Source organism: Phyllobates terribilis, unplaced genomic scaffold, assembly GCF_046119375.1.
Source record: "Phyllobates terribilis strain yellow unplaced genomic scaffold, ASM4611937v1 Scaffold_385__1_contigs__length_1830459, whole genome shotgun sequence".
Taxonomy (NCBI): Eukaryota; Metazoa; Chordata; class Amphibia; order Anura; family Dendrobatidae; genus Phyllobates; species Phyllobates terribilis.
In genome coordinates, this window is record NW_027363145.1 from 1,502,824 (window position 1) to 1,528,554 (window position 25,731).

The following is a 25,731-nucleotide window of genomic DNA, read 5'->3' on the forward strand; positions in this document are numbered from 1 at the left end:
CAGTGGCGATGTCCTCCTGCTTCATACTCTTCAGACCCGTCCGGGCCCTCTTGGCACTCGGCCTTGCGACCAGGCCAGTGGTCGCTTGTTGGTCGCGCCCGGGGGTGGCACCGCCAAGGTAGGGGGCGCTGGTGAGGCAGCGGCGCCCGGGTGTGCTGGGTCTTGCGTCCTGGCCCGTGACGTCTCACGCTGTACGGCGCCAGGGTTCAGAGGGCACAGCGCGGGGCGGGGCGTGACGACGGTGCTTGCTGCCTGAGGCCTAGCTGGTGGCGGTGGAGGCGTGGTGTCAGGTACGGTCCCCGGGGCTTCGGGTCCCGCAACGGAGGGTGAGGGCAGGCTGGTGTTCCCCGGGCTTGGGGTGGTGGCGTCCCCATTACCTGCCTCGGTCTCCGTGGCCTCCTCCGCGGCTTCATCTGCAGCTGCCGGTCCCTCTTCTCCGCGCCCAGTGGTAAGCGCGCTGCCCGGTTCCGGCGGGGTCCTCTGCTGGTCACCTCCGTGCTGCCGGGCCATCTCCTCTCTCCACCCGGCAAACACATCCCGCTGCGCCCGGACCATCCTCCTATTCAGATCTTCCAGCGCTGCGCGCGCACGATCCGGGTCTCTAGGCAGTTGGGCCAGCAGTTCTGTCAGGCTGCAGGGTGGCTCCACTTGCAGCAGGCTGCGGGCCAGGGTGCTGGTGGAGTTTTCTGCTCCCTCCATCTCCGAGTGCAGCAGGTCCAGACTGATCCAGGCCGCACCCAGCCCCTCAGTTTTCTTTCCTATCCGCCCCCATGGGGGTTGGTCTTGGGGGCATCTGCTGACAATCACCTTCAGGGGCAGCCCCCCCACGTTGATGGACATCTCCATTGCTGCATTCATGGCTGGTGGGGGCGGGCTCCTTCTTTGGCGCCACTCTGGGACCTGGCCCACGATGGGAGGTGGCTTCCTGCTGTCCTTTGGTGCGCACATAATGGCGTCCGCTCTGCCAGGGCGGGAAAAACTGATGAAGATGGCGGGAAACGATCCAAAATGGCGTATGATGGCGGGAATCGGCTCCGGATGGCGGGAAACGACTCCGGACGGCGGGAAACTTCTGGAAATGGCGGGAGACTTCTTTTTAAGGTACATGTGCAGTTTTTTTCAGGCACGCAATACCCGCTTGTGGCGGGTTGGTAATGATCCTGCCGACTACGCCAAAGTTGACGCGCCCCCTGGGCCGTGTGCTGTGCAGGGGAATACCCGGAGCCGGATCGCTGGGGGTTGTAGTTCTCCGTGGCGGTGACCCGGTCCGTGCCCAGGGCGGTCAAACCAGTGGCAGTCTATTGGTGTTATAATTGTCCGACTACGCCACCCATGGATTGCGGTCAGTGGGGACCGCCGCTGCGCTGCAGACCGCTGAGGCTGATGTTGTTTGTGCAGCTGAGTATGGGATGACTCCCCACGGGAGGAGTATTGCCTCAGGGCAGCTAGTGTGGATAATGATGGGAGTGATGGTGTGAGTGTCCCAGTACTGATGGTGCTGGTGCGGCGATGAAACACAGAGACTTGTAATTGCAGTTTCCAAAGCTTTACTCACGGTTGTTATTCAGGTCAATGCTGCAGGCGATGACTACCCAAGCCGTGCTGCTTCCACCAGGTGAGGGACTCGGTCAACTCCCAGGCAATTCCAGAGTGTGGCTCAGAGCTCCCCTCTCTTCCTTTCTACTGGCCGTCCCCACCAGGGACCCACCTTTGTCCAGCTTCCTCGGGCCTTCTGTTGGCGAAACCTCTCCCGGTTTCCCTGACCCTATACGGTATGCCTTTCTGGTGGATGTAGTGAGGGGTCGCACCAAGATGTGGTCACAACCTCCGGTTTTGGCTGAGGATTAGTCGCCTCCACCAATTTGGGTTCCGGTACCCTGCTCTGCCAACCCTTCACCCTGTATCTCCTGGGCATATGGGGTTCCTTCTGCCTTCGTGTCTCTGGGCCTTTCTCTGTGTTCCTGTTCCTTGCTTCCTTTCTCCTCTGTTCCAGTTCCTTTCTTACTTTCCTTTCTGTTCCTCCTTCTCTCTCTCTCTCTCAGGCTCCAGCCTCCTGACAAGGCCTGCCTGCAGAGCAGAGCCCATGCAGGGGCTCTGCTTCCTGTCTTCTCCTCAGACTGTCTCAACTGAACTGAACCCTGAACTAAGATGGTGCCCACCTTTTATACCTCCTTCTGTGTGTGAGCCCAGGTGACTAGCAACCAATGGGCTCCTACCTATGCCCAGAGACCCACCCCTATCTGCTCCTACACCACTGGGTGTACTTTCCCCTCCCCACTCCAGCCAGGAACAGAAGCTGTCGTGCCTGCACTCTGTCTAGTGGGAGCACCGTTGGTCTGTTCCTCGGAAATGGGGTGTGTGTGGTGCATGCAGCTTACTGAGCCCCAGTCCACACTCCATCCTTACCCGGGAGTGGAATATCACACCTCTGGTTCGAGGTGCAATACCCCTGTAGCAGCCGAGTCCTCGGGGTGCTACACAAGTAGCCCACGTCCCTGGGTATACCGTGTGGTGCTCACCCGTATGGCTGGTGACCTGGGGCCTCCTGTTAGCCTCCGCTCCGGGATGGCGGTGCTGGTCCCTTCGTTGTGACTGAGCCTCCGGGCTTTTATGGCCAGAGGACCTGGAATCCCCTGCCGGATGGATTCTGCTGCTGGGTATATCTTAGTCCCCACAGCCTCGGACTCCTGTGTCCGGTTTTAGTACCTTCTCCCAGGGCGAGCTCTGCACAGCTCCAGCCCCTGGCGCTTCTCCTTGGCTCCTACAGAGCTCCTGATGTCTATCTGTCCCTGTTTCTGCGTGTCCAGACCAGACTCCGTCTCTGTCTGGAACTCCTCTCTCTAACCCTGCCTCAGCCCCAGTTTATGTAGGGGAAGTTCTTCCCCTCCCAGGACTGGGCAGGAGGTGTGGCATGCTTAGGATTCCTGCCCAGGAGACCTCCCACCTGCTCACAGACGTAATACTGCTATTACTGTGGAAACCAGACCCCTGGGGTGCCACAAATATCTTTGCCAGCAATGGTCAGCCCTTGCCTCAGGTGGGGTATAAAGAGGTGACCATAAAAGTTGGCAAAGTAGAATTGCTATCACAAGGAATGATAATTGTTGATATTGATCGCCGAGAAAGTCATCCCATGATAACCTTAGGCACTAATGTTATAGAAAATTGTCTTTCAGAAATTATTGTCTACTCTAATAGTAGGCCCACCATTTTGACAGCCAGGGGGGTGGTTGATGTCCGCAATGGGAGAGTGCCAGTCCGCATCCTGAATTGTGGGGAGGAGGAGGTCCATTTACCCCGCTATGCTACCCTTGATAAATTATTCATAGTTAGTAACAACTCTACAAAAGCAGTAGAGCCCCTGCCTCTATCCAAACCGGCGGAGGATAATGGCTCTAAGGGACAGATGGAGGATTGGTGTCAGAAGCTACACGTGGGCACTGACTCCACCCCTCAGCACCAAAAACATGGAGTATACCGGGTGGTCCAGGAGTATGAGCGGATCTTCAGCAAACACCCACTAGATTTTGGGCAGGTAAAAGGGGTACAACACCATATCTCCACGGGAGATCATCCACCTATTAAAGAGCGGTACCGGCCTGTGCCCCCAGCTCACTATCAATGTGCCAAAGGGATGTTACGGGAGATGAAGGAGGCTGGGGTGATAAGAGATAGTTGTAGCCCCTGGGCTTCTCCATTAGTTCTCGTCAGGAAAAAGGATGGTACAATGAGAATGTGTGTTGACTACAGGCAAATTAACTGCATTACACATAAGGATGCCTACCCGTTGCCCAGAATTGAAGAGTCCCTAGCTGCATTAAAATCTGCTAATTATTTCTCTACATTGGATCTCACCAGTGGGTATTGGCAGGTTCCTGTAGCAGAGACGGATAAAGAAAAGACCGCATTTATAATGCCGATGGGCCTCAGCGAGTTCAACTGCATGCCATTCGGGCTCTGCAATGCCCCAGGAACCTTCCAGCGGTTGATGGAGTGCTGTCTGGGACACAAGGACTTCGAGACTGTCCGGCTGTACCTGGATGATGTCATTGTTTACTCCAAGTCCTATGAAGACCACGTGAAGCACCTGGCAGAGGTGTTTGAAGCCCTAGCTGGGTTTGGCCTGAAGGTGAAGCCGTCCAAATGCCACCTGTTGAAGCCCAAGGTACAGTACCTAGGTCATGTGGTAAGCGCCGAAGGTGTAGCACCAGACCCTGAAAAGGTCACCGTAATCAAGGACTGGCCAAGGCCCTCCACTATTAAGGAAGTGCGGCAGTTCCTCGGGGTGGTAGGCTACTACCAAAGGTTTATCAAAGGCTTCACCAAGATAGTGGCACCTATGCAGGACCTCCTAGTAGGCCAGTCCAGAAAGGCCAAAACCCCGAAGCCTCCGTTCAAATGGGATAGGCCAGAAGATGAATCCTTCACCCGACTGAAGATGGCCCTCACGGGAGACGAAGTGCTGGCCTACCCCGACTATGGCCAACCCTTCATACTCCATACGGACACGAGCAACGTGGGGTTAGGAGCGGTGCTGTCCCAGATACAGCAGGGCAGAGAGGGAGTAATTCCCTATGCCAGCAGGAAGCTCCGGCCCACGGGAAGGAACCCCGATAACTACAGTTCCTTCAAGTTGGAGTTCCTCGCCGTAGTCTGGGCTGTGACAGAGCACTTCAAGCACTATCTCTCCTCCTCCAAAGTTACAGTCTTCACGGACAATAACCCGCTGATGCACCTGGAAACTGCGAAGCTTGGTGCCCTGGAACAACGATGGATGGCCCGACTATCTAACTACAAGTTCACCATCAAGTATCGGGCTGGGCACAAAAATGCAAATGCTGACGCACTGTCCAGGATGCCCAACTTTCCAGATGGGGGGGAAGACCTGGAAGAGATAGAGATACCAGCTTTCCATCGTCATGGGGTAACCCAGTGCTCCCATTGTGTGAAGAACAGGTGCTACGCCAATAGAGAGGTCACGTTCAACTCATTGCCCCACCATGGATGGGCAGAAACGCAGGATAGCGACCCGGTTGTCCGCCTAGTCAAGGAGTTGCTGACGCAAGCTGACTCGCGCCCTGACCCAGATACTCCACAGGAGACCCAACAGTTGTGGAAGAAGAAGGGCAAACTGTTAATTTACGAAGAAAAGCTGTGTCGAAGAAGCATCAGCTCCCAGACGCATGAACTTGTCTGGCAGGTGGTAGTCCCGAGGCGGGATGCGTCGATGGTCTTAGAAGAGTACCACGATGGAGCAGGACACTGGAAGAAGTTGGAAGTCCTGCTACGTGAGCGATTTTACTGGGCTGGCATGAGAAAAGCAATCGAGAGATGGTGTTGAGAATGCGGACCATGCAACCTGAGACGAAAAGACCGTGACAGCCAGAGGGCTCCCCTGCAGCCCATCATCACCAAACAGCCACTCGAACTGGTAGCCTTGGACCACATGAAGCTAGCCCCAAGCAGGTCAGGCTATGTCTACGCTCTCACCATCGTAGACCACTACTCCCGGTTTCTGGTAGTAGTGCCAGTGAAAGACCAGACGGCTCAGACGGCAGCCAAGGCATTTCAAAAGCACTTCTGTCGCCTGCACGGTTACGCTGACCGTGTGCTTACTGATCAAGGTCCAGCCTTCGAAGCGGAAGTGTTCCAGGAATTCTGCAACCTGTACGGCTGCAAGAAAATCAGGACAATGCCGTATCACCCCCAAACCAACGGGTTGTGTGAAAAGATGAACCAGGTGGTGATAGACCTGTTGAAGACGTTGCGTCTTGAAGAATGCAGCCTGTGGCCAGAGAAGTTGCCAGATCTGGTGGATCTATATAATCACATCCCGGTGAACCAATTGTACACCCGCTTACCTGATGAGGGCAAGACCTGGTAAGCTGCCTGTCGACTTGGACATGGGGGTCCTAACACCAGAGATAACCTCACCAGATGCGGATTGGGATACCGAGCGGCAGCAAAAATACTACAAAGTGCAAGAGTGTGTTGAAAGAAGTTTGTCCCAGGCAAGACAGAAGCAAGAGAAAACTTAAAATCAACATGCACCTGCTGTCCCCTTGCTACCTGGAGAACAAGTTCCTAAGAGAAAGAGACGACTCCACAAACTAGATGATCAGTGGGAGGTAGAGCCGTACACCATCCTACCCTCGAGTTACGATAACACCTAAGTGTGCCTCATCAGCAAAGATGGAGGAGAAACTTCAGCGGCAGTCTCAAGAGACCACTTGAAGATATGTCCTGAGCAGTTAAAACACACTAAACAAAATCAAGACAACCCTCAGCCCACAGAAGAATTGGAGGAAGTGGTCCAAACAGTGCTCAGAGAATTTCCCCGGTCGTGGACACAGGTAAACAATGCAATTGTAGTACCGGTCATTAACTTTCTCCAAGCAGCCTCACCGGAAACTGCAGAACTCCCAGAACAGCTGGAAGACCAGTTGGCCCCAGAGACGGAAGTTTCATCATCAGCAGACCAGGAGAATCAACCCTCTGCTAGCAGTGAACCTGTCGTACCCATGGTGAGCCAAATAATTCGTAGGAAATTACCCAGCCTACCAGTGTTACCTCAGAATACCTGTAGTGTAGTTCACACTGAACCCACCACACCAGGGGTAGACACAAGGGACCAGGGTAGAGCAGTAACTACCGATGTACTACGTAGATCGACTAGGAGTACAAAAGGTCAGCTCCCTGCCCGTTGGAGAAACTAAAATGTAAAGTTTAAAGTATAAAAGTATTAAAATGTATGCTGTATATAGTTACCCGTAAGGGTATGCCAGAGACATTGCCAGTTTGACAAGTTTTATATGTGTTTATCCAGTTACCTGAAAGGGGTACAAAGACTTGTAGGTTATGGACAGTGAATAACCAAAGAACTTTCCATTGTAAATAGTTGCACTTATTAGAGTGCCCCCCTTATTGGTTTTATGATTATAACAAATGACCTTAGAACAAAAACCCGTTTGGCATGGCCGAAGACGTGGTCCAACACCTGGATCATCCATGCCCTGCAGCCACGCCCAGGGCCTACGTTGAGGGTTTGCAGACGGGTCCCTCATGTTCAAGTTTGCACCTTAATAAGGAAAATGGACACCTGGTTGCAGATTATACTGTAACCTGCTAAAGACTGTAATGTTAATAATTTTCTATGTGCCTTGTTGTTGTTATTTGTTACTTTTGAAAAATATTCTCAGTCCGGGAGTACTGAAATTAACAAGGAGGGAATGTGGCACCCCAGTGGTACAGTTGCCACAGTGGCTTTGCCTCCCTCAAAAGAGGTAATGCCATGCCTGGAAGCAAGCAGGGATCCCCTAGTCAGGGATACTAAGCATGCAACATTTTCCTGGCTCCAGACCAGCAAGGGGAGCTCCTCCCCTTGGCAACTGGGATTTGGGGGCGGGGTTAGTTAGTCTTAGTATTGGGAGTTGAGTTTAGGACGTCGAAGAGAGAGGAGCTAGGGACTGGAGCTAAGGTAGCTTATCCTAGCTAGAAAAAACACAGAGGACCGGACACCGGAGTCCGAGGCTTTGGGGCACTGAAGGCCCAGCAGCAGATACCGTAGGGCAGGAGATTGAAGGTCTCCTGGCCCCATCAGACGCCCGGAGGCTCAGCAGCACAGAGGGACCAGCACCGCTACGTGGGATCAACGCATGAGTATGGCCCGAACTGCAAGCCATACGGGTGAGCACAGAACGTTACACTCAGGGACATGGGCTATAGCACAGTTACAAGCAGCAAAGCCAAAGAGTATAGTGAGAAGGGGAGGCCTACAACCTCACCTGGCAAGGAGGACTCTATGCTTGCTTCCAGGCTGACCGGACTCTTACCTCTAGCCAGTACTCCAATCCAGGCTTGCCTAATTGTCATCAGTAAAGACCCTGGGACTGCACTATACTGACTCTGTGGTTATTACTGCACTACGACACCCTGCACAACCACCAACATTTACACCCTGCCCTGAAGCTAACTCTTCCTGTGGGGAGTCATAACATCCTTGCTGCAATACCACCAGCTTAAAAGGACTGCTCCGCAGCGGCGACCCCTTTAGCCGCATTCCACAGGTGGCGTAGTTGGACTCTTTAATAAAACCTATACATATAATTTCCCTTGGATTGACCGCCCTGGGTCACGGACCGGGTCACCGCCACTGTGACTACAACCCCCAGCATCTACCAGCCCGGCACCGGGTACCCCACGGCCCAGGGGGCGCGTCATATCCATAGACCTTCCCAGCCTGATAATATCAGTAATATCAGCCTGTAGCTGTCTGCTTTACCTTGGCTGGTTATTAAAAATAGGGGGGACGCCACGTCATTTTTTAAAATTCATTACTTATTAAATAGGTCAGAAAATGTTAAAAACACCATGAAAGGTAGTAAAGGGTACAATTGTATAATATTTAGGGTGGGACGTAGAATAATATAAGCTCTCCCTTTTTAGATCAACTCTCTCTGAACTGTTTCCAGAGGACAGTGTGGTAAGCTTCGCCTCACAGGGTCTTCTATAAACCCGATGACGCAATGCAGCCGGCCAATCACAGTAATGCCAATAACCAACATGGCTAAGGCCATGTGTATGGAAAACATTTCCTGCATGTTTGTCAGCTGTCACAGCCGCACAATATGCGGGCCGGGGGCTTGAGCATGGCGCGTGAGCATAGTAGAATTAATTCTCAGCCTATTAGTTCAGCCACAACAGTCACAATTTCTTATGTGGCCCCTCAGGAAAATGAATTGCCAACCCCTGATCTCAATGATTTGTAACTTCAGTCGCTTATCTTTAATTGCTCAATAGTTGTCACAGTTGTTAATAGTCATGTGCAACCAATGAGTTAAATGTTCTTTGGTAAAAAAAGACACATGAGAAATAAATCTACACAATGTTTCCAGTAACATAACTGAGTATATTTTTAAGGTATGTTCACAGTTGGCAGTTTTTTTTCAGCCGTTTTTTTTCTTCTGAGGAAAACGCTGCATTTTACAGAGCCGGCTTAGAGAATGAGATTTCTAAACTCTCAATCACACCTTGCATTTTTTTTCCTGTTCTTTTAAATCTGCAGCTTGTCAATTCTTTCAGTTTTGCAGCGCTTTTCACCCATTAAAATGAAAAAAAAAAACATTAAAAGAGCTGCAAAAAACGCGAGTATTGTATGCAGCGTTTTTCCTCCTACCACTCAGGTTTTCGGGGTAGAAAAAAATGCTGTGAAAATGCAACGTGTGAACATCCCCTTATCCTGGTTGTGCTGTAATTGGAAATAAAATAAAACGTCCATAATAACATGGAGATGTAATTCATTCTATGGTGTTTGCACTTTCAGTATTGCTAGGTGGCATCTTTTTGTGCAGAGCCGCCAGTTTAACATTCTGTGACAAGATTCCATGATGACATCACTGGTGATGGTCGGCCATTATGACATCACAGCTCACAGCCATTACTTATAGAATGTACACAGGGTCACGGGTGCCTTTCTTGGCTTCATAGTGACTGATAGCATTTGCAGTTTTTCGCTATGGCTGAATTACTTTTGGATAATCTTCAGGTAGACGCACTATGGGAGATTATTATCAATAATAACCCAGACACTGCGCTTCTACCACCTGATGGCGTCCTCAGCTTCACTCACCGGATGGTGATAAAGCTAGTAAATGACTGCCTGACCAAACACTACCAAGGTCATCTAACGTCAGACTATCTGACGGATTTACCTCAGAACATCAGGACTTTACTACAGCAGGTAAGCGGTGGACGCTCCGCACAAATCTTCTCCATAATCATAGATAATAATAGCGGGACAGAAACTTCTTCAGAGGAGCAGATGTCACATACAATGGCCGCCTCCATTGTGCCCTTTCTCACTCAGGATTTTCATTTTTATTTCTTTTCTTTTTTATAGGCTGAAAAAAGATTTCAAAACGGCGATTTGGCTTTTATTAAAGAACTCGCCGAGAAAGTCCTGTCTGTACTGGAACGTCGGGCCCGCTCATCGGAACGCCTGGTAAGGAGCCGTCACCTCTATCACACGTCCTTGTTTTCTGATCTTCTCCAGATCAGCAGTCAGATATCAGATCTGGTGGTAGATGTTACAGGCCTCCTGTCAGCTCCTGGCAGGCTCAGCAAATGTATGGCCGCCAGTCTGTGCTGCTCCCTCGCCTGTGAGGACAGTCTGTATTCTGCTGATGTAGTCACAGCTCAGTGGTGGGAAGTCTGTATTACCGCTTCTGTCTATCACTATTATCAGAGTCTTCCTGCTTGTAAATGCTGAAGCTGAGATAATAGGCGATAATAGTGCACACAAGTCTCTTCTACACTATATTAACATGGACTTGTGGAGAGGAACTGCAGTGTAAAGCAATTCCACCCAATACTGTAGGGAATGGAGTACAAGATGTACCCATGATATAAAGAATGCAGGTAACACAGCTTTGGGGTATCAGTGCAGAAAAGTCGAAGTTTACACTGAACGTTTGATTTTTCAATCTTAATTTATCTTAATCCACGTAAATCAGAGAACTTTCTGAGAAATATTATCAAGATGGCGCATTATTTGTATAGTTACAATTGCTGCATCTGTAAATGTGGGTTTAGTGCTTCCTGATTTATGTGTTTCGTGATTTGGTGAAATCTTCCACATATTAAATATATATATTATAATTATTAGGAAACAGCAAAAGGCAACACCAAAGATGGGCAAAATCTACACCCGGAAATAATCCCTGACCCTAATACGAGTCAGCCGGAACTGACCAGTGATCTGATTACAGGTAAGCCGATCATCCGACCTTCTACCTATAATATAATCAGGGATGTGACAGAGACAGAAAGACACATCCCAGACTGGGAGGGAGGAGGATGAGGATGGAGGAGGAGTGTGGTGACTGATAAAGCGGTATGCGTAGGCGCTTACCGTGTATTGCGATCTCCAGTGGGGACATACCCTGATCTTCAGAGAGGCCGGTGGAGGAGACTGGCGCCAGAGGATGAGGGGGAGCATATACCAGGATGGGGGACCAGGATGGGGGAGCATATACCCGGCTGGGGGGGAACATATAACATGATGGAGGAGTATATACCAGGATGGGGGATCAGGATGAGGGAGCATATACCAGGATGGGGGACCAGGATTGGGGAGCATATACCAGAATAGGGGACTACGATTTGGGAGCATATACCAGGATGGGGGGTAGCATATACCATGATGGGGGAGCATATACCAGGATGGGGGATCAGGATGGAGAAGCATATACCAGGATGGGGGACCAGGATTGGGGAGCGTATACCAGGATGGGGGAGCATAGACCAGGACGGGGGAGCATATTCCAGGATGGGGGACCGGGATGGGGGAACAAGGACCAGGATGGGGGACCATATACCAGGATGGGGGAGCATGGAGCAGGATGGGGGAGCATATACCAAGATAGGGGACCAGGATGGGGGAGCATATACCAGGATATGGAACCAGGATGGGGGAGCATGGACCAGGATAGGGGACCAGGATTGGGGAGCATATATCAGGATAGAGGAACAGTATTGGGGAGCGTATACCACTATAGGGGACCAGGATTGTGGAGCATATACCAGGATGAGGGAAAGCATATACCAGGATGAGGGAGCATGGACCAGGATGGGGGAGCATATACCAGTATAGAGGACCATGATGAGAGAGCATATAACAGGATGGGGGACCAGGATGGGGGAGCATATACCAGGATAGGGGACCAGTATGAGGGAGCGTATACCAGAATGGGGGGAGCATATACCAGGATGGGGGACGAGGATAGGGGAGCATATACCAGGATAGGGGATTAGGATGGGGGAGCATATATCAGTATAGGGGACCAGGATGGAGGGGAGCATATACCAGGATGGGGGACCATATACCAAGATGAGGAACAATATACCAGAATGGGGGACAATATACCAGGACTGGGGAGCATATACCAGGATAGGGGAGCATATACCAGGATAAGGGAGCATATTCCAGGATGGAGGAGCACATGCTATAATGGGGGCCCAAGATGGGGGAGCATATACCATGATGGGGGAGCATATACCAGGATGGGGGAGCATATACCAGGATGGAGGATCAGGATCCAATGTCTTAGTCATGAGAAATCTAATATAAATCTGGATGGAAGTTCACTGGGGGGGGGGGGAGTCAGAGTGCAGTAACATGCCCCCAGTGCACTTCCAGGCTAATTTGCATATGGCTGCTCTGCTTGAACTGTCTCTTCCCATCACTCACATGTACAGTGAGGGTGATGAGTTCCTCATTCATGTGATGATTGGGGATTCCTCCATCATTTATATTACATGTATCTGTCTATGGATGTGCCGTACGTTCTCATATTTAGAATCCCCATATAATTAGTAATAGCCCCATTTACAGACGTCCTGCCATTTCTCCATTATATTGCTGTATTGTGTATATAGGATTGATATCATCTAATACATTTTATTTCTTCATCGTTTTATCACTATTTTAGATACAACTGTGCTGGCGGATGCTGACAGTGTAATCTGTGAGATCCCGGAGATCCAAGAACCTGCCGCTGTAAGTATCATAGAGGGAGATGTCTGTATATCACCAGATCATGGGGTGTGAATGACACGTCCAGTATTATCCCCATATAACCATGGGACATCTCTATTCTAAATGTAGATGACACTATTGTGTTAGATAATAGCACTTATACTAAAGGGAATCTGTCACCAGATTGTGCTACTCATCTGAGAGCAGCATGATGTAGGGGCAGGGACCCTGATTCCAGCACTGTCACTTACTGGGTGCAGCAGTTGTGATAAAATCTCTCTTTCTCTGCATGCTGGGCTATGTATAACTGCCACAGCACTGATTGGCAGCTTTCTTGTACAGTACGCTGTGGATAGGCAGAAATCCGCTAATCAGTGGTGGGGGCAGGGTTACACAGAGCAATAGGACTACATGGCACAAGACAACTAGTCCTGTAGTGATAATCTCTTGCTGATTAAACACTGATTTTAATAAATCAACGACACAGACCCTAGTAAGTGACACATCGCCGGAATCAGGATTTCGGCCCTTACTTCATGCAGTTCTTAGATTACATATAAAAAACAACTTGCTGACAGATTCCTTTTCAGTTCTCTTCTGTGATCTCCCATATTATTCTGCACTGTACAATGATTCCGGTGTATGGAGGATCCCCCTAAATTACCCCCATGTCTGCGGCGCGTCCTGCTTGTATCGCCCCCTACATACAATCAGTGTAAATCAGCTGGGACATAACAGAGGTGGAAGATGGTTTTGTATCCGGAGCTTTTTTCTTGCAGCTTTTTTATCTGAAAATCATTTCTTATTTTTTTATAGAGTTTGATTGAATCATTGATCCCGGCGAGAAAGCCGCATATGAGCGACTTCCAAACATCCAGACTGATCGGCAGCGGAGCTTTTGGGTGAGATTTCTGTTGGTATAATCCATATTTCTCAGGTTCCCTATGACAATGCTTCTGCCTCTGTGCTCTGCCATTCAGCGTTATCATAGGGAAATGATCGGAGTCCACATCACTGTTCTAATTCTCACTATTCAGCTCATTTATATACTGTTGAGCAAACTGATCTATAACAAATCAGACTGTAAGGGCCTGTGCACACATTGCAGATTTTTTGCATTTTTGCTGTGTTTTTTCTGCTCAGAATTGTCACAAAACCTGAGGGATTTCATGTTGCCAGCCAAGTGATGGAGATCCCTGAAATCTTATGCACACGATGCTTATTTTTCCTTGCAGATTTGCAGCACATCTGCATCATGTCATTTCTTTCAGTATTTTTTCTGCAGATTTCGCACATAATAATAAGTGGGGAAAAATCTGCAACAAAAACGCAGGTAAAAACATGACAAAACGCACCTCTTTTTTGCATAGTTTTTCCTGCCTAGGGATGCAGATTTGGTGGAAAACTTTCTGCTCCAAATACTTCATATGGACACATACCCTTAAGGAAAGAGATTAAAATAATATATTCCATTCCCCTGTCCTAGCCCCTCACCTGTTCTTATGCTGCACCTCCACCAGGGCTTCCTTCTCCTCCTCAGCGGACTTTGTTTTTTTCGGGGCGGCTCCATTATGGAGCTGATAAGAGAGATTGGCTGCACACGGTCACGTGAGGATTGACACGATACTGACGTCAATGACATCTGCACCCACATCCTCCACCATGACAATGTGAGTCCAATCACTGGCCTCAGCACCAGAAGGGGGCGCCAGAACATCCAAAGACTGGCACAGAGGACGCAGGACTGCAGTGATGGACAGGTGAGAGCCTAGGATAGGTGGGTATAACATGTTTTATTATTTTTTAACTACTTCCATCCCCTCCTTTTATTATGCCATAGGGTATGGGAGGAGCATAATAAATTTCTTCTTACAGCAATTGGAGGAATTTCAATTTGCAGTAAATTTCACTTGGACAGAATCGTATCTATTGACCAAATATAGAGAATCTGGCCAAGAAGAATTTCGGTAGATTCTCTCCCATGTCTCTAATGCGACATGGGTGAGGGCTCAGACAGACATGGCATTGTGCAGATCTCCCATAGTTGATCTAGAAAGTGCTATTTTATTAATTTCTTGAAATGAATATCATTGACGGCCAGATTTCAAGAATTGGTACAGAAGATCATGTAATGACTTCTATAGATGGACTATTCATAAGGATTCATTATAAACCATAGATTCTCCTTTTCTCCAGGGCCGTATACTTAGTGCACCATAAAGACTCACACCAGATCTTTGCAATGAAGAAAATGGCCAAGCAGAACCTGGATACTCCAAGAAAAGTGGAATTGGCCTTTCTGGAGAGGGACATCTTAACATTCGCTGATTGTCCCTTTGTGGTCTCCATGCTCTGCTCCTTTCCAACTAAATCTCACCTGTGTATGGTTATGGAGTATGTAGAAGGTAGGACATGTACATTATATTATATTCAATCCATGTCTGCTTACATCTTATCACCGCTCATATAATTAGGATTTGTCCAAGTGGTTGGCTACATCCCCACAGAGAATTTACTATAGGTTATATATTACCAAGATACCCGGAAATTCATTGATCTGTGTGCACGGGTGCTATGGTGCCCATGAGTCGGAGGGGTCCTGCGCCACTTTGCTTTGTTTCCCATCCCTGTTCCTATCATCAAAATTTCAGCATAGCCACATCCTCAGAATATGCGAATATGGCTGAACAGAATGGTGGATCAAGAAGCCAAAAGCTCCCTGATCCACCATCAGCCTGTGGTGAGTCTGAGACTCTGTGCACTGAAGGTGAAAAGTCGCAATAGCATCACGCCTGTAGTGTGGCGACTCAGTACTCACACTGCACTGACCAGAATGCCTGGGGAATGGGGTGAGATGAGTAGTGCTTTTTTATGTTAGTATTTGTAGGGGCCATAATACTAAATGGGTGTCTGGCAGTAGCCAATCATACTGTTTGGGGCACTAGTGGGGGTCATCATGCTGATTTCAGGGGGGCAAAATACTGAGTGGTGGGGCTGAAGGGAGCCATAATAATGAGTTGGGGGGCTAGTGGGGACAATTATACTGAGTGGTGGGGCTATTATACTGATTGGATGGATGGTTAGGGCCATAATACTAAGTGGTGGGGCTCGTGGAGGCCATGATACTGATTGGAGGGCTGGTGAGGCCCATAATACTGATTGGTGGGGCTGGTGGGGGCCATGATACCGATTAGATGGCTGGTGAGGGCCATAATACTGAGTGGTGGGGCTGGTGAGATCCATAATAATGAGTGATGGGGCTGATGGGGGCCATAATACTGAGTAGTGAGGCTTGTGTCAGCCATAATACTGAGTGGTGGGGCTGCTGGGAGTCATAATATTGAGTTAAGAGGCTCGTGGGAGCAACTATACTGATTTGTATAAGTGGTGGGGCTGGTGGGGGCCATGATACTGATTAGATGGCTGGTGAGGGCCATAATATGAAATAGTGAGGTTGGTGGGTGCCATAATACTGAGTGATGTGGCTGGTGATGGGCATAATACTGAATTGGGGGCTGTGGGAGACATAATACTGTGTGAGAGGCTATGGGAGACTGTGAATGCTCCTATATTGAGTTGCCGACTGTGAATGCCCCTAAACTGAGTGGGGTCCTCATACTGAGTGGTGTGCCGTGGGAGTCCTTATTCTGTGTGGGGATCCTCATTCTATGTTGTGGTCAAAATTATGTGTGAGGGGCCACTCATATTAAGTGGGACATGTATTTATGTACGGTAATTAGCTAAGGACATTTTACCACTACTTTAGTCTAATATTATGTGCACTATCCATTACATCTGTATATATTCTCTCCTGCCAAATATATCTGCTCACTTCTCATTATTCGTCACAGGGATCTGATTTATAAACCCTTCACTTGTCATATTTCCTTTTTTTCTATAGGTGGAAACTGTCAGACCCTTCTAAACACCAGGGGTCATTTATCTGTCCCCTTGACCCGCTTGTACTTTGCAGAAGTGGTTGTTGCAGTGGAATACTTGCACAGCTGTGGTGTGGTGCACAGAGACCTGAAACCGGAGAAGTAAGTGCCCCTGTAGTATAATAAGGAGGGAAAGTTATTATTTATTATCATATAGTCTGTAAGGCTAAAATCATCTTTTTTTTCGCAGCCTCCTGATAACATCTGCTGGACACATTAAAGTTACCGATTTTGGGCTTTCAAAAGTTGGTGTCATGATACCAAAAACCAACATCTACAAGCAATTAACAGAGGACATCACCAGCGAGTTCCGGGACCATGAGGTCAGCATCACTTACAGAAACCCAGCTTGTTCTTTACAAATCTCATCACACTATTGCTTCTTCTCTACGTTCTTCATTCCTAGAGAACTTTTCCACTGATATTTTATCTTCTGTCATTGTGTTTTTATGGTGAGAACTTGTCATATTAATGGTATCATCAATCTCATCTCTTTCTTCTATTGGTTTCCAGGTCTGTGGCACCCCATATTATGTAGCCCCAGAGGTCATCCTGAAAAAAGGCTATGGGAGACCTGTTGACTGGTGGTCAATGGGGATCATACTACATCAATTTCTTGTGGGATTGGTTCCATTTTATGGAAATTCCCCAACTGAGATTTATGAAAATGTTGTCACAGGTAAGTAGAATAATCCGATTATAGCTTTGATTGGTTACATTTTTTTACTTATTTCCTTTGCTTTATCGTACAGTCCAATAAAGAGGTTTCATTTTCTGTCTTTTTCTATATAACAGGAGGCGTAATTTGGGATTGTAATCCCGTTCCTCCCTTTGTTGCTCAGAACCTCATCACTAAACTGCTCAGAAAAATTCCTGCACAAAGACTTGGGACAGGTAACAGTTTACTTATTACACCAAGGACATATCGCTCAAGTCCATGAGACTCAGCACTTCTCTATCAGCTCATCCATTTTTAGTTTGCCATAATATGACTTTCAGTATATTTCCTGCATGTTTGCTCAGTTATGTCATTAGTTCAGATTAAGTTAAACAGTTCAGATATGGAGCAGTCTCTGACAATATCCGCAATACTTTTGTTTTGTCTTCTACAGCAGGAGCATTTCAGATCAAAGGTCATCCATTCCTGAGTGATGTAGACTTTGACAACCTTTTAAGTCAGAAGCCTGAGTACGTTCCTCAGCTTTTGTCAGACGTGGACACAAGCTCCCCTATCAGTAAGTAGAAGGAGACGTCATCTAGACAAAGCAGCTATTTGTCTCGTCTACCATAATTTGAGACAATTGGCTCCCATTAATATTATGGATAAATGGTGACTGTGCTAAACTAACAATCTCTAATAATACTTCATTACTTATCTCTGGTAGATCACTCTGATATAAACAAACATCTCGTCTCAGAGGATGAGGAGGACAATGAGAGCTTTAACTTCCAGAATTTTACATCTTCTTCTGAAAAGCTTTCTAAAGTAAGTATGAGAACAATAAATCTAAAATATGTAAAAAAAAGACCTCTAAAAGTAAAAAAAAAGTATTTAATATCTTCTTGTTGTCCGCATTTAGCTCTGTACCACCGCTACCAGGAGGATGAACAATGAGGATCCCAAGTCCCCTCCAGAGTGTACCCCGGCATCCAGCACAAGCATCTCAGAAATGTGAGTAGATTCTAGGGTCATTACTGGGAGCTCCATACTGACATATATGCACAAACCCAAATATAGGACATAAACACCATAACAACAAATACAGCATGCATCGCCCGTGATTAGCAGTCATTGTGCTTTTGGCTTCAGAAACCTCTGGTGGTGACAGCCCATAATTGCAGCTAGTCATGCACTTTTAGTGCTGCCCACACTGTAGGAGAGATGTAGTACTACATGCCAGCCATTCTTGGTAGTGGTTTTTCGCTCTGCTTTATAGAAGGTAGTTTTGAGTAGGAAACCTTCCCTACCATAACTGTTATATATCCTAATAGGCCTTATTGTTGATGTTAATCTAGTGAGACAACCCCTTCTATACCGAATTTACTTGTAATTTACACGTTTATCTTCTTCCAAACAGGCAGAAAGAATCTTTTCCTGTGTCTATTAGAGATGATGCTATTACCAGCTTGCCACCCTCGTCCCCATTGTCAGGTATGTACATGTCTACAGCACAAAAAATGAGAATGTTGATGTCAAGGCTCAAATATTTTCATATGGTATTTTTGTTAGTGGTCTTCTATGTTATACATGTTTCATGGATTCCAATTATGTTGCCCATAGGCCCATACTGTATCTCCATTTGCCTAATTTTGTAAAGCTTTTCCAGATTACCAGATGTATAGGGGACAGGAGTAGAACAATTCTACTATATGCAGGAAAGATACAAAGCAGATCCTATAAGAATATATTGTTAATGAGGCCTTTTTTCTACTTTCTGATTAGAAATTCCAGCTGACGTGGAAAGAAAATCTTCAATATATCTGAGTATAGAGCAAGAAATCTCAGAAAATGAAGAAAAGGGGGAAAAGAGACGAGGTAAGTGTGAGAGTCAGCTCCATGTTGTGTGATGTCATTCAGTGAGAATAATTCATGTGGAGCAGTTGTTATTAGGGATGGGCAGACCCGTGGATGTTCGGGTCCATCAGGCTCAAGAATGTTACCCTAACGTGATCCCGAACCCGAACGGGATGTGGTGAATATTCATGGGACTTTAATAGCGGGCACACAGACAGCTGAGCGCAGCAGGAGCCGCGCTGCGGCTACCACGTGCAAACTATTAGGGAAAATGAGTGGTCACTGCTCCCCACGCATGCAGTGAATATTCCAGCACAGAGGGGAACACAGCGCTGGAGGAGAGAGGAGGTGAGTATGATTGTTTATTTTTTTTATGAGCAGCGTGACAGAGATCAGGGGGTGCCAAGCATACCAGGATGAGGGGGCCATACATACAGGGATGAAGGGGGCCATGCATATAAGTGATGAGGGGGGCGATGCATACAAGGATGAGGGGGGCTATACATACAGGGATGAGGCATGAGGGGGGCCATACATACAGGGATGAAGGGGGCCATACATACTTGGATGAGGGGGTCCATACATACAGGGATGAAGGATGAGGGGGGCCATACATACAGGGATGAAGAGTGCCATACATACCAGGAAGAGGAATGAAGGTACCATACATACCAGGAAGAGGGATGAAGGTGCCATACATACCAGGATTGGTGTGCGGGGGCGCCATACATAACAGGATGAAGAGTGCCATACATACCAGGAAGAGGGATGAGGGGGCCATGCATACCAGGATGGGGGATTGGGGTGCCATGCATACCAGGGTGGTGGATTGGGGTGCCATTGCATATCAGGATGGAGATGAGGGCCACATATAACAGGAAGGAGGGGGCCATATATACCAGGATGGGGGATATTAACGGAAGTGGGGTACATTACCCCTATAACAGTGTCAGCAGCAGACCCCCTCCAGCTTAACAGGGCATCATGACAACATTTTTTGCTTAAATTTTTTTTCTATTTTGCTCCTCTAAAACCTAGGTGCGTCTTATAGTCCGAAAAATATGGTATTCACCAGCCGGTGCCTGTGCATAGTTAGAAATTTGTCAGTGTGATATATAATTTAGTGCAGTGTGTGTGTGTGTAGCTTACTGTACATGTATTTAGATAATAATTAAAAAAATAAAATAAAAAAATGCCCAGATGAGGGAAAGCAGACAGCTCGGGACTGGTGTTATTATTCTGGGAAGAGGCCAATGTCCATGAAGCTTCCCAGGCTATTAATATCAGCTCACGGCTGTCTGCATAGCCTTTACTGATTATTAAAAGGGGGTGCACCCCCAAAAATGACGTGGGGTCCCCTTTATACTGCGCCGGCCAATCACAGGCATACCAATACTTGGCATGGCTGTGATGGGGCCTGAAGTGCCCACACCAGAAAAGTTTGTTGATTGGCTGTGCTGCATCCTTTCAACAAGCTTTGTTCGGACTGCTGAACCCAAACAGTAACACAGACTTCCGGGAGACACTAGATGTCCAGTACGGACCATCACATATATGATGGCTAACAATGATCCCTGACCTCTTTATGAATAAGATTCCTCTGTCGTTCAGCCACAGTGACCACACAGTAGTATCAAGTAATAAGTCGTCCCTTTACTTACATTATAGACACAAAGCAGATCCTATAAGAATATATTGTTAATGAGGGCTTTTATTTACTTTCTGATTAGAAATTCCAGCTGACGTGGAAAGAAAATCTTCAATATATCTGAGTATAGAGCAAGAAATCTCAGAAAATGAAGAAAAGAGGGAAAAGAGACGAGGTAAGCGAGAGAGTCAGCTCCATGTTGTGTGATGTCATTCAGTGAGAATAATTCATGTGGAGCAGTTGTTATTAGGGATGGGCAGACCCGTGGATGTTCGGGGAACACAGCGCTGGAGGAGAGAGGAGGTGAGTTTGATTGTTTATTTTTTTTATGAGCAGCGTGACAGGGATCAGGGAGTGCCAAGCATACCAGGATGAGGGGGCCATACATACAGGGATGATGGGGGCCATGCATATAAGGATGAGGGGGGCGATGCATACAAGGATGAGGGGGGCTATACATACAGGGATGAGGCATGAGGGGGGCCATACATACAGGGATGTGGCATGAGGGGGGCCATACATACAGGGATGAAGGGGGCCATACATACCGGGATGAGGGGGTCCATACATACAGGGATGAAGGATGAGGGGGGCCATACATACAGGGATGAATAGTGCCATACATAGTATACATACCAGGAAGAGGAATGAAGGTACCATACATACCAGGAAGAGGGATGAAGGTACCATACATACCAGGATGGGTGTGCGGGGGTGCCATACATAACAGGATGAAGGGTGCCATACATACCAGGAAGAGGGATGAGGGAGCCATGCATACCAGGATGGGGGATTGGGGTGCCATGCATACCAGGATGGTGGATTGGGGTGCCATTGCATATCAGGATGGGGATGAGGGCCACATATAACAGGAAGGAGGGGGCCATATATACCAGGATGGGGTATATTAACGGAAGTGGGGTACATTACACAGTGTCAGCAGCAGACCCCCTCCCCCTTAACAGGGCAGCATGACAACATTTTTTGCTTACATTTTTTTTCTATTTTGCTCTTCTAAACCTAGGTGCGTCTTATAGTCCGAAAAATACGGTATTCACCAGCCGGTGCCTGTGCATAGTTAGAAATTTGTCAGTGAGATATATAATTTAGTGCAGTGTGTGTGTAGCTTACTGTACATGTATTTAGATAATAATTAAAAAAATAAAATAAAAAAATGCCCAGATGAGGGAAAGCAGACAGCTCGGGTCTGGTGTTATTATTCTGGGAAGAGGCCAATGTCCATGAAGCTTCCCAGGCTATTAATATCAGCTCACGGCTGTCTGCATAGCCTTCACTGATTATTAAAGGGAGGTGCACCCCCAAAAATGACATGGGGTCCCCTTTATACTGCGCCGGCCAATCACAGGCATACCAATACTTGGCATGGCTGTGATGGGGCCTGAAGTGCCCACACCAGAAAAGTTTGTTGATTGGCTGTGCTGCATCCTTTCAACAAGCTTTGTTCGGACTGCTGAACCAAAACAGTAACACAGACTTCCGGGAGACACTAGATGTCCAGTACGGACCATCACATATATGATGGCTAACAATGATCCCTGACCTCTTTATGAATAAGATTCCTCTGTCGTTCAGCCACAGTGACCGCACAGTAGTATCAAGTAATAAGTCGTCCCTTTACTTACATTATAGACACAAAGCAGATCTTATAAGAATATATTGTTACTGTTTTTTTTTTTCTACTTTCTGATCAGAAATTCCAGCTCTCGAGAAAAGAAAATCTTCGCTGTATTTGCTTAGAGAGCAACAAAACTCAGAAAATAAAGAAAAGAGGCAAAAGAGACGAGGTAAGTGTGAGAATCAGCTCCTTTACTTACATTATAAATACAAAGCAGATCCTATAAGAATATATTGTTACTGAGGGTTTTTTTTACTTTCTGATCAGAATTTCCAGCTCAGAAAGAAAGGAAATCTGAAAAAAATCTGAGTACACAGGAACAAAACTCAGAAAATGAAGAAAAGAGAGGAAGGAGACGAGGTAAGTGTGAGAATCAGCTCTATGTTGTGTGATGTCAGTGAGAATAATTCATGTGGAGCAGATGTCATCTGTCAGTGATGGGATTGTCGCATGTATGATGGCTAACAATGATCCCTGACCTCTGTATGATAAGATTCCTCTGCCGTTTGGCCGCAGTGTCCACGCAGTGGTATCATGTAATACGGAGTCCCATTACTTACATTATATTTATTTCTCTGCTCATAGGTTCCCTCCTCCGCCGGATCTTATCATCCTGCCGGCGTGGATTGTCCAGGGCTGCTCGGATATGTGCATGTTGTCACTGTTCCCCCAGCATCATCTAAAAGACTGAAAACCTCCGCATCTAGCGCCCAGAAATGCAGCAGATCCCCCATCACTGCTGAACCTGTATAGAAGGACCTTCACCAGCTTCCTGTGGCCTTCTCACTGGAACATCTTTACCCGGATATGTTTTGCCTCTATCATCAGGCTCCGCGGTATTCATACTACTCGCCTGACTTGGCTTTTACTGATCACCTGGTATCTGACCCCAGCTGTGTTCATGACTATGATTTCATCTATTAATAATATTCATGGTTTTGTTCATGTCTTAACCTTCTATCCTATTATTAATAATAAAAAAATTAAAATAAAAGCTGTTACTGTTGCTCTGATTTTTTTTCATCTTGAGTTCACAACTAATTGTAACTCACTAATTGTGCTTCTTAACACTAACTGCATTTGTCATTATTCTGAATGCAGCAGCCAGGCTCATATTTCTGTCCAGCAGCTACACCGGCGCCTCCACAGTACCAGTCATTGCACTCTCCCACAAAGCTCTCCACAGTGCTGCACTGTTCTACAACTCCTCCCATATGTCAGTCTACTACCATATCTACACTCCAATGAGCCAAGACTAATATCCTCCATAATCAGGACCTCCCACTCTCACGTCCATGACTTTTTCTGTGCTGCACCAGTTCTCAGGAGTGCATCAGGTTCATTCCTACTGTCTATGGATTTAAGTGTTCACTAAAAACAGATAATTTTTAGCAAGACTATCAAGTCATGTCACTAATCTAAGTTTTGCCCCCAGCACTTAATATCTGTACATATGTACAGATATTGGCTGGTGACCTGTTCATTTAGTCCAGGGCCGGCTCCAGGTTTTTCTGGGCCCCGGGCGAAAGAGTCTCAGTGGGCCCCTTTAACACATACCACGATTCATGATGCAGAGACACGGCGGAGAAATATATATATATAGTACAATGCAAAGATTTCACTTCTTACATTACATGAGTGATATCTATTATAAATTCCACAATAGCTCAGAAACCGGTGAATCGCTCCACACAGAATAGTGGCCCCCATATAAGGCTCCATACGGAATACTGGCCCCCATATAAGGCCCCATACAGAATACTGGCCCCCATATAAGGCCCCATACGGAATACTGACCCCCATATAAGGCTCCATGCGGAATACTGACCCCCATATAAGGCTCCATGCGGAATACTGACCCCCATATAAGGCTCCAGGCGGAATACTGGCCCCCATATAAGGCTCCATGCGGAATACTGACCCCCATATAAGGCCCCATACGGAATACTGGCCCCCATATAAGGCTCCATGCGGAATACTGACCCCCATATAAGGCTCCATGCGGAATACTGACCCCCATATAAGGCTCCATGCGGAATACTGGCCCCCATATAAGGCTCCATGTGGAATACTGACCCCCATATAAGGCTCCATGCGGAATACTGACCCCCATATAAGGCTCCATGCGGAATACTGGCCCCCATATAAGGCTCCATGCGGAATACTGACCCCCATATAAGGCTCCATGCGGAATACTGGCCCCCATATAAGGCTCCATGCGGAATACTGGCTTCCATATAAGGCTCCATACGGAATACTGGCCCCCATATAAGGCTCCATACAGAATACTGGCCTCCATATAACGTTCCATACAGGATACTGGTCCCCTTATAAAGCTCCATACAGGATACTGGCCCCCATATAACGCTCCATACAGGATACTGGTCCCCTTATAAAACTCCATACAGGATACTGGCCCCCATATAACGCTCCATACAGGATACCGGTCCCCTTATAACGCTCCATACAGGATACTGGCCCCCATATAATGCTGCATGCAGGCTGTTACCCCCCACATAATGCCCCATACAGGTTGCCCCCCCTTATAATGCTCCATGCAGGCTGTTCCCCCCCACATAATGCCCCATACAGCCCCCCCCCTTTTAATGCTCCATGCAGGCTGTTACCCCCCCACATAATGCCCCATACAGGCTGCCCCCCCTTTATAATGCCCCATGCAGGCTGTTCCCCACCTTATAATGCCCCATACAGGCTGTCACCCCTCCTCTTTATAATGCCCCATGCAGGATGTCCCCCCCCTCTTTATAATGCCCCATGCAGGCTGTTCCCCACCTTATAATGCCCCATGCAGGCTGTCACCACTCCTCTTTATAATGCCCCATGCAGGAATCCCCCCCCCCTCTTTATAATGCCCCATGCAGGCTGTCACCCCTCCTCTTTATAATGCCCCATGCAGGAATCCCCCCCCCCTCTTTATAATGCCCCATGCCTCCATACATAAAAAAAAAAAATCAAATACTCACCTCCCTTCTCACCTGCTGCCGCTGCTCGGGTCCGGACTCCAGCGTTGTCGGCGTCTTCCCGCTCAGCGCTCCCTGTGACGGCTCAGGGGAGGGCGCGGTGTAAAGGTGTCACTGCGCCCTCTGACCTGAGACGTCACAGGGAGCGCAGAGCAGGAAGACAGCGGATCTGCGGCGGCACGGGGAGAGGTAAGTATCCAGCTGCCGGGGCCCTGAGCAAGCGGCGGAGAAGGGCGGGCGCTGACACCGCTCTCCTCCGCCCATAGCCCAGCGGGGTGCGTGACCGCCAGTGGGCCCCTCTGCCTGCTCAGGGCCCCGGCATTTGCCCGGGTGCGCCGGGTGCTGACGCCGGCCCTGATTTAGTCTTAACTCCTCGAAGATAGGTGCTCCCTAAAACCACATCTGTTTAGGGCGGCCTATCACGCTCCTTAATCAAAGTCCTTTTATATATTTATAGCCCATTCATTATTTCTCCAAA

General features: G+C 47.7%; 1 long non-coding RNA gene across 1 annotated transcript; it reads left to right on the top strand.

Moving 5' to 3' along the window:
* Window positions 1-18,558: 18,558 nt before the first annotated feature.
* Window positions 18,559-20,806, top strand: LOC141224287 (uncharacterized). The gene is made up of 3 exons (XR_012291745.1): window positions 18,559-18,625; window positions 18,917-19,009; window positions 20,719-20,806. It is a non-coding gene; the product is annotated as an uncharacterized lncRNA (long non-coding RNA).
* The last annotated feature ends 4,925 nt before the right edge of the window (window positions 20,807-25,731 follow it).